The sequence below is a fragment of the Macrotis lagotis genome, chromosome 8 (genome assembly GCF_037893015.1).
Source record: "Macrotis lagotis isolate mMagLag1 chromosome 8, bilby.v1.9.chrom.fasta, whole genome shotgun sequence".
Lineage (NCBI taxonomy): Eukaryota > Metazoa > Chordata > Mammalia > Peramelemorphia > Peramelidae > Macrotis > Macrotis lagotis.
This window is the reverse complement of record NC_133665.1, coordinates 113,450,290-113,468,223: the sequence shown is the minus strand read 5'-3', so window position 1 is coordinate 113,468,223 and position 17,934 is coordinate 113,450,290. Positions and strand designations below refer to the sequence as shown.

At 35.7% G+C, this 17,934-nt stretch overlaps 2 pseudogenes; one reads left to right on the top strand and one right to left on the bottom strand.

Annotated features, from left to right (window-relative positions):
- Positions 1-3,222: 3,222 nt before the first annotated feature.
- LOC141494938 (creatine kinase B-type pseudogene) lies at positions 3,223-15,310 on the bottom strand (annotated as a pseudogene).
- A 969-nt stretch (positions 15,311-16,279) lies between these two features.
- On the top strand, positions 16,280-16,787 carry LOC141494937 (protein FAM136A pseudogene; annotated as a pseudogene).
- Positions 16,788-17,934: the final 1,147 nt, after the last annotated feature.

Below are 17,934 nucleotides of genomic sequence, written 5' to 3'. Positions count from 1 at the left end.
TCTATCCCTAAGTCTGATATTCCATGTTTTTCAATTTTTATAATATCTTTCTTTATATCTAGGTCATATATCCATTGGTAAATGGTGTAAAATATTCTTCTATGCCAAATTTCTGCCTTATGCTTTCTAGTTTTTATCAAATAGTGAATAAAGACAGTTGAAGAGAGAGAAAATGATGACTTGGACAAAGAAGTCATGATATAGAGTTGAGTGTTTCCAAGACTTCTCTGAATCATTTCAACAAAGAAATAATCCCTTCTATTTGTTGCTTGTCATAAGAAAGCAAATATAGAAATGTGATTGTATTACTGGGTTTTATCCATATTTTAAGGATTCACTTTTTACAGTGATCCATAACTACAATGCCCTTGTTACACATCATCTAATTCATTCTAGAACACAGTCCAAACAAGTAGAACATCACTGACCCATCTCATATATGATGTAATTTATGCTCAGAGACCCCCAAGGACAGAGGATGCAAAATAATTATATTTCAAGAATTTCTCTCTCCATTATGAGATACTAATGAGAATGGTATTACCTGCAGAGGATAATATATCCTTAATCATCATATTCATATCATTTCCAGTATGATACTTCTCATATTCTTAAGGTGAATTTTCTGTCTAAGTATCTTTCCACATGTATTATATCCATAAGGTTAATCTTCCTTGTGAATTGTGCCAGTAAGGATCAATCAAGAAAAGACCTTTCCACATTGATTGCGTTCACAATCACACAACTATTACTTAGCAGAGCTGAGATTACATAGCAGAACTGAGATCTAACCCAAGTCTGCTAAAGTCAAGACCAAGATATCTGCAGTTGTAATGCATACACTGTACCTATTTTCTAAAAATTGGCTAGTCATTTTGTAAGGGCTATGTGTCTAATTTGTCTACCTGCCATTCCATGTCATTTTGGACAATTCCAAAATACTAAAATGAATATCTTGATAAAAATAAATGCTTGTGTGAGTATGTATGTGTTTGTGAAATTTAAACAGAAAAAAGAAAAGAGAAAAAAGAAAGAATTTCAAATTTTCTTTTTATGCTAAAATTGAAATGCTTTCTAATTAGATAGTAGAATTTTTGCATGAAAGGGGCAGCTAAGTGATAGAGTGGATAGCACTGACCCTGGAGTCAGGAGGATCTGAGTTCAAATCTCACCTCAGACACTTAAAAATTGCCTAGCTGTGTGACCTTGGGCAAGTCACTTAACCCCATTGCCTTAATTTAAAAAATAAATTAAATCTAAAAAAATTTTTTTCACTTAAAACTAAAATCAGTACAGATAGATAATATTGTAGGGAATACAGAGAATATAGGTAATATTATAGTCATTATTTTGTATGTGTGTTTTTAAAAAAAAATTTTCTCCCCTGTTTTTATATAAACTTCCAGATGGCAGAACTATTTTCTTATTTTTGTCTTTGTATTGCTAGTGCTTACAGGATTCCTGCACATAGTAAATGCTTAACAGATGTGTATGATTGACAAATCACATTGTCTTCATCTGAGATATTTCATGAGACAGTAGGTCATTTGCCATTTGCCATTGTGTTATAACCTTTACTCTATAACAATAAGTTAAAAAACCTTCTGATGAATGATCCATTCCATACTCAAAGGCAAGAATCATAGTAAAATAGTAAAAATTATGTTCCAGTGAAATCAAGTTTGTGATGACATCCTTCAAGGAACACAGTGACCAAGAGACAATCACAAAAAGAATATGCCCTTCTAGCATATTTTAAGGGGTTTCTTTGGTAAGTTAGTTGCATGGCTAAAGCCTTCTGACCCAGAAAGAAGATTTATGATGAACTTCATTGATAGCTTTGGAAAACAGAGATATACACTATCAATCACTAGTTAAATCTTTACACATCTGTAAAGTAGTACATCTCATCTGTGGTCACCCACGCTTTCGCCTTGATGTCTTTCCCCAATATTTCCTTTGGATACTGGCTCTCTGTCCCAGGTTTGTTGCACAACAGAAATGCTAAAGGGCATTGGTGACACTGTAACACAGTCAAAGCAATGTTTATAACTGGAAACTGAAGGAAAAACCTTTGTCATATGTTACAGATATGCTAAATTCCTTTGATGTTACAGGTTCTTTCAGAAATAATATTTCTGTTTCTATTATAGAAATAACAATTTCCAATTTTAACATTTCACAAACTTTTTTTTCCTTCCTTGTGGAGTGAAGAAATGTGGGCTAAACATTGATGACAATTATTTTACATAATAGTACAGTTAAGTAGATTTGAAATTGATTAAATGAGATTTTAAAGAGTCATTATTGATAGATTGATGCCAAGTTTGGAAGGAGAGCTTCAATGGAAGGTCCCTAGAGATCTGACCTTGACCCTGTGCTGTTTAATATTTTTATCAGTGACCTGGGTGAAGATACAGATAGTATGCTCATCAAACTGGCAAATGGCACAAATATGGGAAGAACTAATATCATAGATGACAGAATCTTCACATATTTTTACCTCCCTGGAATAATGGGGAAAATGTAACAATTTGAAACTCACTAGGGATAAACATAAAAGTCCCATATATGCATATAAGAAGTCATCTTTGCAAGCAAAATATAAAGTGAGCTGCATTTAGGCATGAGTTTGTGAAGATTTTAGTAGGTTGCAAGGTCAATATATGTCACCATGCAAAACAGGAAAGCTGATGTGGTCTTTGGTTGGGTGAAGAGTCTAGAATATGGAAGGTGTTAGACTCTTTACACTCTATCTTGGTCAGGTCACATGGAATATAAGATTCAGATCTTTTGGAAGATTCATTCATAGATTGGAAATCATGCAGAAAATAGCAACTAGCTTGGTATTAAGATTATGTCCTAGAAAGATGTACTGAAGAAAAAACAGATAATGTAGAAAAGATAAGACATAGGGGAGGGATGCACAACAGCCTTCTTTAATATACAAAGAGCTGTCAAGTAAAAGATGATTACACTTTTTCTATTTGGCCCCAAGGTAGAGTTACAAGCAGAGGGTAGACATAGATGAGAGACAGCTGAATTTAAGGGAAAACATGTTAGTAATTCAAGATAGTCAGAGGAGGCATTAGGGAGTGTTTCCCCTCTTTGGAGGCAAAATTTCACTTGTCAGGAATATTGTAGATGGGCTTTTATTAAAGAATAAGTTGAACTACATAGTTTTTTCAGTCTTTTGTACCTTTGAAATAATGTGATTATTTTTCAGGCCAAAATAAGAATTTATTATTTTAACATTTGGCAACATATCAGTCATCAAAAATAAAACTCTAACACTGAAGAATGGAAAGCAGATTCCTCTATAGCATAATTACATAGGCTGCATCCAAAGTTCCCTAAGGTGCCACAGTTGGGAAGGATGGTAGTGATTCATTCATCCAATAAATTAGGAAGTGCAGAATTCAGAATGCTCATTTCTGGCCTGGCATGAGCTCATTAATGGACTAGCCCTTCTCCATCTCAATGAGCACCTTCACACCATCCACCACCATTTGTACAAGTTCCATCTCTGAGAAGGCCCATTGGTCAACATGGGAGATGTCAAAGATACTACCCATAGCTGCTGTGACCACACCACCCTATGTCCCTCTTTTGTTGCCTCAGTTTCTTCAGCACCTCACCAAATTTCTCATGCTTTCCAAGGTGGGGAAGTTTGATGTGACCACCTACATGAACTCTTAGTCCTTAGTTTTAAAAAAGGGTTTCAATTTGGTTAACCCTTGTGCAGAAGTGTGCGAACACCACCTTCATGTCACACACCCCCCTCCCCACCGCATGGAGATGACCTTTAGGTGATCTTCCTCATTGTTATAAAAAAGAAAGATCTGGTTGTTATCACGCCAAATTCCCCACCATGGGGCCAGTCTCAGGCCATGCCAGAGGTCAAGAGGAGTGGGGAGACAGGCTTATCAAAGAAGAAGTGGTCATCAATCAGCTACTGCCATTCCTGTTCTATCATATTCTTCAAAGCATAATATTTCTGATTCAGCTGACTAGAGCCTCCACAGAGAGATTCTCTATGACATAGGGCTTTCTCCACCTACTTTGTTGGGGAAGGCAGAATCTCAGATGCTCCAGCCATTTTGAACAGGAGAACCCAGCACATAAATGGGATCTAGGTCACCATCACCCTGCAGATTGTCTTGGTTAAGATCAGTCTTATGCTCACCTATTGACTTGGAGCCTCCATGTCAGTCTGCAATGATAGGAACAAGCAGTTCCTTAAACATATCATAGTTCTTTGTATCTCCAATCACACAGCCCACAGTCATGATGGATGCTTTGATCACACCAATCTGGATGGCATCATCCATGGTGACTGGATGTAGCTTTATTCAGGAGTTTTTCATAGCATTCTGGTATCAGCACCTTAGCCATGTTGTTGCTGTTTAAGGAGATATACGGATATTCCTCTTCAGCAAGATAGCGGGACTTCAGTATGTTGTGGCTATTGGAGAATGGCATGGCGGCAGGAGGTGAGGGTGCTTTGGGGATTGAAGAAAGTGAGAGGTTCAGAAGATGTTGCTGCTGGCCACTTTAGCTCCAGTCAGTCACCAATCCTGAAGTAAAATGATTAGAGTCAAAGATGGTAGATTTGCAGTCAAGACAATCATGTTTCTGCTATTTACTATCTATGTGACCTTTAGCAAACCCCTTCTTTCTGGGTCTTTGTTATTTCAACTGTAAAACAAGGGACTTTGACTCTCATTTCTAAGAACCCTTTCCAATTTAAAATCCAATGATCCTAGAATTGGGATTATTCTCCTGAATCTTTTTCCCCTTTGGAAGCTGCATGAATTGGGAAGAATTAACTACCAGGTCCTCAGTAGGTTTGTTTAGAATGAAACAGACTCATCTTCCTGAATTCAAATCTGGCTTCAGATCTTTTCTGTCTGTGTAATCTTGGCAATTCGCTTAACCCAAATGAGCAGGAAAAGGAAATGATAAACCATTCCAGTATCTTTGCCAAGAAAACTCCAAATGAATTAAAAAAGAGTTAGATATGAATGAAAAAATTGAACAACACCACAAGGGTTATGCCCATTGAAAATTGTATATATAGAATCCCTTTTACAAAGCCACAAAAGAGAGTGTCACTTTTTAGAAAGATGGACTATGGGAAATCTCTTGGTAATTTCTGCCCAAATTTCCAACCCTGCTGTTGAATTCCCATCTCTAATGGAGACAGTAGATTTGGTATAGCTTCAGATCAGGCTACTGAGAATCAATGATAATTTTTCAGTGGTCCTCATCTCAACCCCTTTAGGCTCAAGACTTGTTCTCAGATGATTTTTCAGTGATGCATCTCAATTATTCTTACCCAGCTAAGTAAAAAGTTGAGAATATTGTTCACACAACTATCCAAGAAGAATACTTGGCAAATAGCAAGGGTGAATGGAAGTTCACTAGGGAACAATATCTCAATCTATAATCAGTTTTTCTTCCATTAAAAAAATGATATACAGCAGTAGCTTATCCCTCATTTGTGCCTCTTACTCTTTCCTCATGTTCTCTGGTAAATGCAAAACACATAGCATGTTGCATCATTTCTGGTTACTCTAGATAAAAAGTAATCCTTTCTGGTTAGTGACTTATCCTGGAAATACCTGAATGTCTGAATTTGAAACAATTTCAAGATTGTCTTTATAGGGCTAAGAAGACTTCTGAGCTTCTAGAATTCTTTGAACTCAGTTTAGCAGGACCTGCTTAGGAAGAGGCTGTTGATTGTGGGATGGTCATAATGTTGTGCAGAATTGCTTAATTGTTCCCTAAATGTAGGCCAGTATTTTTCAGGAATTGACCAGGGATAGTTCGCTGGGAGAGAAGTGAAGGGCAGAGAAATTCATGTGAGAAATGTGTGTGTGTGTGTGTGTGTGTGTGTTTGTGTGTGTATGCATTTAAAATACTTTCATAAAGAAAAGACAGTTTGTATTTTTAAGGAACTGACATTCTCTTGGAAAAAGCCAAGATGTATATAAATATGAATTCTAAAAAGAAAAATGAGGCATGCTTAAAAAATGACTTTTATGGGATGGTGACTGATGTAAAACTATACTTTCAGAATTACAAGTTTGCATACTTTCTTATGGGTCCCAAGTTTCCTATAGTATGCTTTCATTGGAGGTATTGATTGGAGTCTTTGAATTCTTTATTTTAATTAATATTTTATTTTCTCCAGATACATGTGATAAAAGATTTTCAAAATTTAGCCACATGCATATGCATATTTATAAGTTACATAATTTTCTTTCACCCTCCATTCCCACCCTCTTGCTTCTCAGTGGTGAATAGTTTGATGAACCATATATACATATATATATATATATATATATATATATATATATATATATATATACACATTTGTGTTTAACATGCTTACAGATTAGTCATTTTCTATATGATGAATTGGGACTAAAGGAAAAGAAAGAAAACCATGAGATAGGAAGGAAAAAAACATAATTTTTTTTAAAAAAATGAACATAGTGTTCATTCAGATTCCATAGTTTGTTTTTGTTTTGTTCTGTTTTTCCTTCATCAGACTATGGATAGTATTGTCCATAACAAGTCTCCCGGGGTTGTCCTAGCTCTCTTAACTGCTGAGGGGAGTTGCTTCTATCAAAGTTGATCAACTCACAGTGTTGTTAATGTGTATAATGTTCTCTTGGTTCTGCTCCCTTCACTCATAATCAGTTCCTATAATCCCTATAAATCAACTCCACACTTCTCTAGAGTCCAACCATTCATAATTTCTTATAGAAAGATAATACTCTATAACATTCGAATGCCATAATTTGTTCAACCACTCCCCAATTGATGGGCATCCCCTCAATTTCCAATTCTTTGCCACTTCAAAAAGACTTGCTATGAATATTTTGAAGCATGTGGGATTTTCCCCATTTTTTGTTTTGTAAGGCAGTGGGGTTAAATGACTTACTCAAGATCACACAGCTAGGTAATTATTAAGTGTCTAAGGCTGGATTTGAACTCGGGTACTCCTAATTCTAGGCCTGGTGCTCTATCCACTGTGTGCCATCTAGCTAACTTTTCCCATTTTTATAATTTGTTCTGGATATGGACCTAGTATTGGTCAAAGGGTACGATCAGTTTTATTGCTCTTTGGGCACAGTTCCCTATTGCTCTCTAGAATGGCTGGATCAGTTCACAATTCCACCAATTCTCTCTCAGTGTCTCCAACATTGATCATTTTCCCATTTTGTCATCATGGCTAATCTGATAGGTGTGAGGTGGTATTTCATAGTTATTTTAATTTGCATGTGTCTAATCAGTAATGATCTGGAGAATTTTTTTCATATGATTAGAGATAGTTTTAATTTCTTCATTTAATACTGCCTGTTCATAACCTTTGACCATTTATCAATTGAGGAATGGCTTCTAATCTTATAAATTTGATTCAATTCTCTCCATATTTTTGAAATGAGACATTTATCAGAACCCCTAACTATGAAAATTGTTTCCCAGTTTTCTGTTTTCCTTCTAATCTTGATAGCATTGGTTTTTTTTAGTGAAAAATCTTTAATATAGTCAAAATCATCCATTTTGCAATTTATAATGGACTTTATATCTTATTGGGTCATAAATTACTTCCCTTTCCCTAGATCTGATAGATAGAGGATTTTTTTGATGTATTAATTGGTCTATGGCAATGTGTCTAAATCCTGTACCCATTTTGAACTTGTTTTTCTATAGTGTGTAAGATAGGTCTATGCCTAGTTTTGCCATATTATTTTTCAGTTTTCCCAACAATTTTTGTCTAATAATGACTTCTAATCAGAGAAGCTAATGCCTTTGGGTTTGTCAAACAATAGCTTACTATAGTCATTTATTACTGGTTTTTTGCACCTATCCTAATCCATTGATCCATTACTCTATTTTTAACCAGAACCAGGCAGTTTTTATAACTGTTGTTTTATAGTATAGTTTTAGATTTGATAGAGCTAAGTCACCTTCCTCTTTATTTTTTTAATCACTTCCCTTGATATTCTTGACCTTTTGTTGCTCCTGATGAATTTTGTTACTATTTTTTCTAGCTCAGTAGAATAGTTATTTGGTAGTTTGAATAGAATGATGCTAAATAACTAATATAATTTGTAAAGAATTGTGATTTTTATTATATTATCTCAACCTAAACATGAGCAATAAACATTTTTCCAATTATTTAGATCTGATTTATTTGGTATGAAAAGTATTTTATAATTTTGCTCATACAGTTTTTCAGTTTGTCTTTGGAGGTAGATTCTTTAATCTGCAGATTTCTCTATCTATGTCTTTCCCTTGGATTTTGTTGTTCATATATAGAAATGTTGATGATTGATGTCAGTTTATTTTATATCCTGCTACTTTGCTGAATTTGCCAGTCATGTCATAGGTTTTTAGATGATTTTCTTGCATTATCTAAGTGTAGTATCATGTCAACTGAAAAGAGTGAAACTTTTGCTTCTTCAGTGCCACTTCTTATTCCTTAAATTTCTTTTCCTTCTATTATTGCTAAAGCTAATATTTCTAATACTGTATTGAATAGTAACGGTGATAATGAGCAACCTTGTTTCATCCCTGATCTTATTGTAAATGCTCCTAGTTTACTCCCATTACATGTAATATTTGTTGATGGTTTTAGATAGATACTGCTTATTATTTTAAGAAAAACTCCATTTATTCCTATACTCTCTAGTGTTTATAATAGAAATGGATGTCGTATTTTTCCAACTTTTACAGCATTTATTATTTCTGTTGGTTTTGTTATTGATATGTTCAATTGTATTGAGTGTTTACCTAATATTGAAACTTGATTGCCTACCTTGTATAAACCTTACATGTTCATGGTGTATTATCCTAGTAATAACTTGCTGTAATCTCTTTGCTAAAATTTTATTTAAGATTTTTGCATCAGTGTTCATTTGAGAGATTGGTCTATAATTTTCTTTGTTTTGGTTCTTCTTGGTTTAGGTATCAGCAGCATATTGGTGTCATAAAGGATTCAGCAGAATTCCTCCTTTTTAAAAATAGTTTATGTAGAATTGGAATTAACTATTCCTTAAATGTTTGATAGAATTCACTTGTAAATCCCTGAACTGGAGACTTTTTCTTAGGGAATTTATTGATGGTTTCTTCAATTTCTTTTTTCTGAAATGAATTTATTTAAATATTTTATTTCCTCTTCTGTTAATCTAGACAGTTTGATAAATATTCATCCATTTCACTCAGGTTACCAAATTTATTAGCATACAGCAAAATAGCTCTGAACTATATCTTTAATTTCCTCCTCATTGGTGGTGAGTTCACCCTTTTCATTTTTGATACTGGTAATTTGGTTTTCTTTTTTTTTTAATCAGATTAACCAAAGTTTTATTTATTTTATTGTTTTTTATAAAACCAACACAACTTTATTTATTAGATCAATGGTTTTCTTGCTTTCAATTTTATTAATCTCTGATTTTCAGAATTTCTAATTTAGATTTAATTTGGGATCTTTACTCAATTTCTAGGTTTTTTAGTTGCATATCCAATTCAGAGATCCTATATTTCTGTATTTCATTCCTATAAGCATTTAGAGATATAAAATTATCCCTAAAAACTGCTTTCATTGAATCCCATAAATTATAGTATGATGTCTCATTGCTATCATTTTCTTGGGCGAAATGATTATTTCTATCATTTGTTGTTTCTATCATGTTGTTGTTGTTCTATTAGTTTTTTAAAATTAAGTCATTACTTTGCAATTAATTTTTAGTTTATCTTTCCATGACTCTTTATTACATTGCTCTATGCCTGTGAAACTTGGTCTACTGGAACTATGTCAGGAAAATGAATCACTTCTATTTAAATTGTCTTGGGAAGATACTGAAGATCACCTGACAGAAGATACCAGAAACTGAGGTCCTTTTTCCAGCTAAACTGACTAGCATTCCAACATTACTACAGAGAGTGCAACTGCGAAAGGTGTACACTTGCCAAAAAATCTATTTTATGGAGAACTCAAACAGGGCAAGAGCTCACAAGGGGGTCAGAAGAAGTGGTACTGGGACACCCTGCAGGTATCATTGAAGAACTTTGGAATTGACTATATAGCTTAGGAGACACTGGCACAGGACCTCCCAGTATGGCATGCCCTCATCATTGAGGATGCTGCACTCTATGAGGAAGGCAGCATTGAAGCAGCTCAAAGGAAACATGACATACATAAGTTGAGAGTATCCACCCAAGTTGTTCACATGGACTATTAGAGAAAAAGCTGAATGAATTACAAGGAGACATAGACATGAAAACTAAAATAATGGGGAACCTAAACTTCCACCCTGTGGAAGAGGACTCCGAGCTCATATTGATCTGATCAGCCACAGTTGAACACAGTGTAATTTGTCTTCAAACACAGTGATATCAACTGCATTTTTACTTCTCTTTTGCCCCCAAAGAAACAGACCTTCTCTGAAGATCCTCCATAATATCTACAGTTGAAAATTTGTTTTGATCTTTCTTTTTTCTTTGGTTGGATCTGTAGTTTTAATATCTGTGTAGGGGCTTCATTTAGTATGGTATAGGAAAAAAGTAGAACATGCAAGTTTCACATCATCATCTTGGCTCTGAAGTCTCCTAGTCTATGAGTTCTTAATCCAGGTCTATAAACTTGTTTTTGTTTTTCTTTTTATAATATTTTTATAATTGTGTTTTGATATTATTGATTTTTTTGTAAATGTGTATTTTGTTTTTCTGAGAAAATGTATATTTTCTTTTCTGAGGAGTCCATAAGAACTATTCCATGTAATTGTTATTACACCATGATTGGAAAGTATGCATTTATTATTTCTGCTTTTCTGCATTTGATTGTAAGGTTTTTATACCCTAGTAAATTGTCAATTTTGGTATAGGTGCAGAGAAAAAGGTATTAATTTTTCTTTCCTCATTCAGTTTTCTCCAGAGGTCCATCATATCTAAGTTTTCTAAGAATTTATTCACCTTCTTAACTTACCTTTTGTGTATTTTGTGGTTAGATTTATCTACTTCTGAGAGAGGGAAGTTTAGGTTCCCCATTATTTTAGTTTTCATGTCTATGTCTCCTTGTAATTCATTCAGCTTTTTCTCTAAGAATTCAGATACTATACCAGTTTATATATGTTTAATAATGTTATAACTTCATTACTTATGGTGACTTTTAAGAAGATGTAGTTTCCTTTCTTATCCCTTTTAACAAAAATCTATTTTTGCTTTCAAATGCAACAGTTACAAATCTTTCCTTGTAGGATTGTATACAATTTTATGTTCTTGACTAACATTTGATTTTTTCCCCCATTTATGCATCTCTAAAGTCTTGTTTCCAAAGATCAAATTCTCTGTTCAGTTCTGGTCATTTTATCAAGAAATTTTGGAAGTCCTCTATTTCATCGAACAGCCATCTTTTCCCCTTGACAGAATATGCTAAATTTTGCAGGGTAGTAAAGGTCCTTTGCCCTCCAAAATATCACATTCCATACCATCCAATCCTTTAATGTTGAAGCTGATAAGTCTTTTAATTCTGATTGTGCTTCCTTTGTATTTAAATTATTTATTTTTGGCTGCTTGTAGTATCTTTTTTATTTGAAAATTCTGGAATTTGGTCATGATAGTCCTTGGAGTTTTTATACAGGGATATCTTTCTGGAGGTGTTCTGTATATTCTTTAAATGGCTATTTTGTCTTCTTGACCTAATATATTTGGACAGTTTTCCCTTGATAATTTCCTGAAAAATATTTTTCCATGCTCTTGTTTTTTATCTAGGCTTTATGGTAGACAATTATCTCTCCTAGATCCATATTCCAGGTTATTTGTTATTCCTAAAAGGTACTTTACATTTTCTTCAATTTTTTCAGCCTTTTGACTTTGTTTGATGGAATCATTGATGTCTATCCAATTCTAATTTTAAGGTTTTATTTTCTACAGTTAGCTTTTATGTTTCCTTTTCCAGTTGGTTAATTTTACTTTTTGCTGAGTTGAATTCCCTTTGCAGTTGGTCGATTAGAGTTTTAGATTAGTTACATTCCTTTCCTAGTTGGCTGAATTTACTTTTTGAAGACATATTCTTTTCCAAGTTGGTTATTTTAACTTTAAAAGGAGTTGATTTTTTTTGGTCAGTTTTTCATTTCTTTTTTTCATTTTTCTTCTTCCTCTCTTCTTTGGCTTTTAAATTGTTTTGTAAGTTCTTCTATGAGATTTTGGGTTTGAACCCAATTCATAAACTCCTTGGAGACTTCCCATGTATGTAATTTGTCATTTTTTTCTTCTTCTGAGGTAGCATTTTTATCATCTCTATCTAAATACTAGCTTTCTATGGTTAGTGCACTATTAGGTTTTTTTTTTTTAATTCAGTTTGCTTCTTTTGAGTTCTATTCCTGGAGTATAGGAAGTATAGACCCAAGTTTTTTGTGATGGAGCTGGGTCTGATCCCTGGGTTATCACTGGCCAAGATGTTGTTTGTCTATGCAATGCAATCATTGCCTATGCAGAGGTTTGTTTCTTCCCTTGTATCCATGCTCTGCCTTTGCAGTGGTTTGTTCTCAATCCAGTCCTGTCTTTTGTCCCAGTGTTCCAAAGGTTCAGACTTTGTCTAAAGTTAAGATTCTCCCTGTTGGCTTGCTATCTAGCTGCTGGGACCTAGACTGCACTGTGGCTAAAAGCTTCCTGCTGGCTTTCCCACTCTCTCATCAGCTGCATTTTTACTTCCCTTTTGCCCCCAAAGAAACAGACCTTCTCTGAAGATCCTCCATAATATCTACAGTTGAAAATTTGTTTTGATCTTCCTTTTTTTTGGTTGGATCTGTAGTCTTAATATCTGTGTAGGGGCTTCATTTAGTATGGTATAGGAAAAAAGTAAAGCATGCAAGTTTCACATCATCATCTTGCCTCTGAAGTCTCCTAGTCTATGAGTTCTTAATACAGGTCTATAAGCTTGTTTTTGTTTTTGTTTTTCTTATTATAAAATTTTTATAATTGTGTTTCGATATTGTTGATTTCTTTTGTAAATGTATATTTTGTTTTTTCTGAGAAAATGTATATTTTCTTTTCTGAGGAGTCCATAGTATTCACTAGACTGACAAAGGCTTCCATGATGCACACATACACACACAAAATAATTAAGAAACTCTGATCTAATCCCTGATCAGATCTGTATTCCATTAATAAGGAAAGAGTCAGAAAGGTGATGTGATTTACTTCAGGTCAGTCAGAGATTTTCAGAAAGAGCTGTGTTTAGGAGTCAAATCTCCTTTCTACTGCTTCAGTACTGTCATCCACCTCCCCACCATGCCTTCCTTCATTCACATAGTGGCAGAACTATATTAAGGAATCAAGCCAGAGAAAGCAGCCAAAGATATTTATAAAGAAGTCAAAGCCATAGGAGAGATACCAAAGAAAAATTACTGAAGCTAAAGAAGGGGAAAATTTTGAGATAGAAGCAATGGTCCAATGCTGCCAAAATGTCAAGAAAGATGAGGACTAAGAAAATGACATTGACTTGATTGATTTGCAAGTACTTTTTATTTATCTTGAATTGATTAAGAAGTAATTAGTGACCTTGGATTAAGTGATTTCAATAGTGTGGGATGGAAGGTAGAGAAACCAGCAAAAGAGTAACTCTGCTAAAGTGAAGAAAGAGATGTTCTTAAGGAACTGACTTTCTCATGGAAAAAAAGACAATATATAAAAGGAAGTTGGACATGATTGGGGAGGAGAAGGTCCCACATTAAGCCATGGTGGAGAGATAAATCTGTTCAATGAGGAATGGAGCCTTGAGAAGAATCAAAAACTGGAAACATATTTCCCAATCAAGGGATTTCAGAGCTGTAGACTTTAGGCTGGTTTTTGTCCAAGTATTTACATGGAATTCAAGGAGATATACATATATATACAGTAGCTTCAATGTCCTACCATAGGCAATCCTTCTCCTTCCCTAAGCTTTGAGGAATTATTGTCACAAGTGGCTTCCCTGAAGTTCTCACCCCATCTCTGATGCCCTTTGTGGGGTATCTTTATCCTCCTTAGAGATGTGGTGCCTATCTCTCCTCTCCCCCTGCTTCCCCATTTTCTCTTTCCATTTCACTCCCTACTTTAGTCCAATTGATTCCTCTCCTGAGCTAGCCCTGACTCCTAAATTGCTGTAACCTGCACCCTTTGCTCCTCATTTTGAGGTCTCTGTTCAAACAAAACAAACTTAATCTATCTTCAAATACTAAATAGTCCTTCAAATATTTGAAGATGGCTATCCTGTCTCTGCTTAAAGGCTTTCATCTCTAAATTTCCTCAATTCTTTCAACTGTATCCTTGTATAACATAACTTCATGTTCCTTTACCATCCTGCTCAATTTCCAGGTAACTTGTAAATAATCTTCATAAAATAGTCTGCCCAGAACTGTATCCAATAATGAATAATGAAAAAAGCCCAATATTATATCTTTGCTATGTGCAAAGTACTGAAGAGGATACACATGAAAAAGGAAGACAGTTTTGGCTTTCAAGGAACTTACGAACTAATTGGTGAGACAACACACAACTATAAATTGAGGATGGTTAAGATCCAGTGGTCCCTAAGATGTAGCAGCAAAGCAAAGCAAAGGAAAATATATACAACATTTCCATTAATAAAATATTGATTTTGTTCTTGATATAACATTTGATGGTGCAAAGGATTTTGGTGTTGAGAACTTTTATTTTCCCTTCTAGATTTTTTTGAACCTGTTGCTGCTGAGGAGATAGGGGCTGCAGCACCTAAAGAGACAGTTTTCAGGTCACATCTTCATAAGAGTGACTATTCTGGATAATGGGTGCTAGGGCAGTCTAAAAGCAGTACATGGATGTTGGGGAGGGGTTGCTATTTCTGGGGCTCCTGAGTTTACCTGCCCTACAATGGCAGTTGGTTGACAGTTGGTTTGGTGGTAGTGAATATGGCTAGACCCTTAATCAGGATTTATTACCTTGGATGATATCCTGATGGCTAGGCTGGAAGTACAGCTGGTGATCCGAGAGGAAGGTATATTGTTGCAGTTCCCTGGACTCTTAGGCTTGTCTACCCATCCATGTCAGTTGGTTGGCTGCCTTGGTGGTGATGAGAATGCAGGTCTCTTTTTCATGAAAGTCGGGCTAGTGTTTCCTATGATGGTCATGAAATGGCAAGAGGAAGCAGAGTTGATAGTCCGGGAACTGCCACTCAACCTGAAGCACCTGATGTTGTCTGCCCAGGACAATGAACAGTGGGACTATAATCATCTTCTAGACAGCCATCTAACTCTGCTGCCACTAATGTAGATTGAGATAGTTTGCTTCTTTGAATTCCATGTCAGATTGTTGACTCAAGTCTAATCATGTTGACTCATGTGTTCACTAAATTCTCTAGACTCTTTTTTTTAAAAATAGGAACTTCTGTAAATTAGAATAAGATTTAGAACAGGTAGAGACCAGAAATATTCAAGTCTGCTTCAAACTGATACTGAATTCTTGTTAACTTAGTTAAAAACTGACTGTAATCCATGGAATCGAAAACAATCGAAATGTGGGCTCCTGAGTAAGTATACACTGGCTCAGTCTACTTTACTGGTAAAGAACAACAATCCATAGATTCACATTCTTTGCTTATCTTAAGATAACAGATTTGGAGCTGAAAGGAACTTGGATTTCATCAAGTCCAGCTCCTTTATTTACCAGAAGAAATACAGGCTTGACAAGATTAAGTGACTCTTCCAAGATCACACAGGCAGTAAGGGACAGAGGCAGAATTTGAACTCAAAGCTAGCTTTCTTGCCACCAGATAGCTTGGGGGCACAGTGGATAGAGTGCTGGGCTTAGAATCAGAAAGACTCATCTCTCTGATCTCAAATCTGATCTCAGATAATTACTCCCTTTGTGAACCTGAGTTTAAATTCATCCTTACACACTTATGTGTAACCCTGGGCAAGTCACTTAAACTTGTTTGTCTTAGTTTCCTCATCTGTAAAATGTATTGTAGAAGGAAAAGGAAAATCACCACAGGATCTTTTGCAACAAAATCTGAAATGGGTAACAAGTCAGACATGACTGAAAAGTGACTGAATGACAACAATATTCATAAGGGTACCCATCATCCTATCTCCGATATAATCATGTACCACCCCTCTCCATAGTAATATAGTTTTTGGCACTTATTGATTACAAGTCATAATTGAAACAAAGAGATAATGACTAACTGTCCTGATGATAATACATTCTTTATTAAGAAATTAGTGTTTAGGGCACCATGGGGGGAAGGGGGCCGTTCTCAGGACTCCATGTGGATGCCAGGCTAGAGTCCTTGAGTCAATCAGGGCATAGTGCAGGGCTGGGGGTGGGGGTGTATGCCATGGCAGAGTCACAGCAGCTGCAGGTGCAGGAAGTGGTGGACACTATAATGAAAGGGCTGGAATGGGAGAATATATGCAATATGCATGGTACCTTGTTTTGATGCAGCGCCACCTGCTGTGAGTTTACCCAGGCCTCCATGCAACAGATTAATCAGTGCATTGAGCGCTGCCACACTTCCTTGGCCCAGGTCCAGGCCCTTGTGACCAGGGAACTGGAGAAATTCCAGGATCATCTGGCTCAAGGCATCATGCACTGCAATGACAAAGCCAAAGACTTGATGGATGCTGGGAGCAAAGAGCAGCAGGTGAAGAGGCAGCTAGAGTCCTGTGACCAAATGTGCTGATGACCACATGTACCTCATCTCCACCATAACCAAGAAGATGAAGGATTCTCTAGCATATATTGCAAAATAGTCATTTTCAATGGTCATCTGGGGTAGGAGAATGGGTCTACATGTAAAAATGTAGGGAAATTTTAACCTTTCCATGAAAAGTTATGAATGAAGAAATTGAATTTTGGAATTTTGCATCTGCCTGTGAATTCTGTTTGGGTCCATTTTATATTATATATATGTTTTAGCCCATAGGTGAAGAAATGGAAGAAGAAACTGGCACTTAGATTTGAATTGGAGGTAGTGTAAGTGCCCAAGCCCATCCCTTCAGTGAAGATGACCCCTATTCTGTTGGTTGGAACCCTTAATAGCTTTCAAATGGTTCAAAGGTGTTCCATTCTTAGAAGTTGGAATAACACTTTGGGTTTTTAGGTAATAGCAATTCTTCCCAACCTACTTCCCATCTGGTATGAATTCCTGAGGTACCATCCACTGTTGTTTAGTGCCAACTTCATAACCACCTGATTGAGCCATTTCCCATAAACCATAAGCAAAAGCCATGAGTTCACAAGTGATTGGGAAAGAAAAACTCAGTTGTGTTTTTCTCCCCAATATAAGAACCCAACATTCAGAGGGAAGTGAGAGGAGAGGGTTGTGCTTGTGTAGAACACTGTAGATGTGGACAATGCTCAGACCAGCTTTCAACTGAGACACCAAGCAAGAGGATAAGAGGGAAATTTCCCACCTGGCATGTGAACTTCTGGTTCCCCCCCTCTGTTGTCTCTAGGACTGCTGCTAAGGTTGCCTTTTTTGCCCTTCTGGAAGATACTGCAAGGGCAACACTTTAAAGTTTTTTGAGACTAACAGGAAACAATTTTGAGTTAAGGCTAAAGAAAGCCTCTGTTTGCAGAGCAATTTTAAGCTTATTTGCTTAATGGAAGGACAGATAACTAGTTTAGGGGAAAGTTTGTTTTTCCCAAAACAGAAAAAGTGTGATACCTGACCCTGAACCTAATGATTTGCCCTCTTCAACAGAAATAATTTATTCTGAGAACTCTTTTAGGACAGGAAAGGACCTGAGCAGGTTATAAGGGAGAGCTTTTTGATACCCCAGAGTACAGGAGGCAGCTGGAACCAATTATTCAGTTATCACTGTTGGTTAAAACTTTGAGCAACATATTAGTACCAAGCATTGTTGACAAAGATTCTGTTCTCTTTATACCAACTTT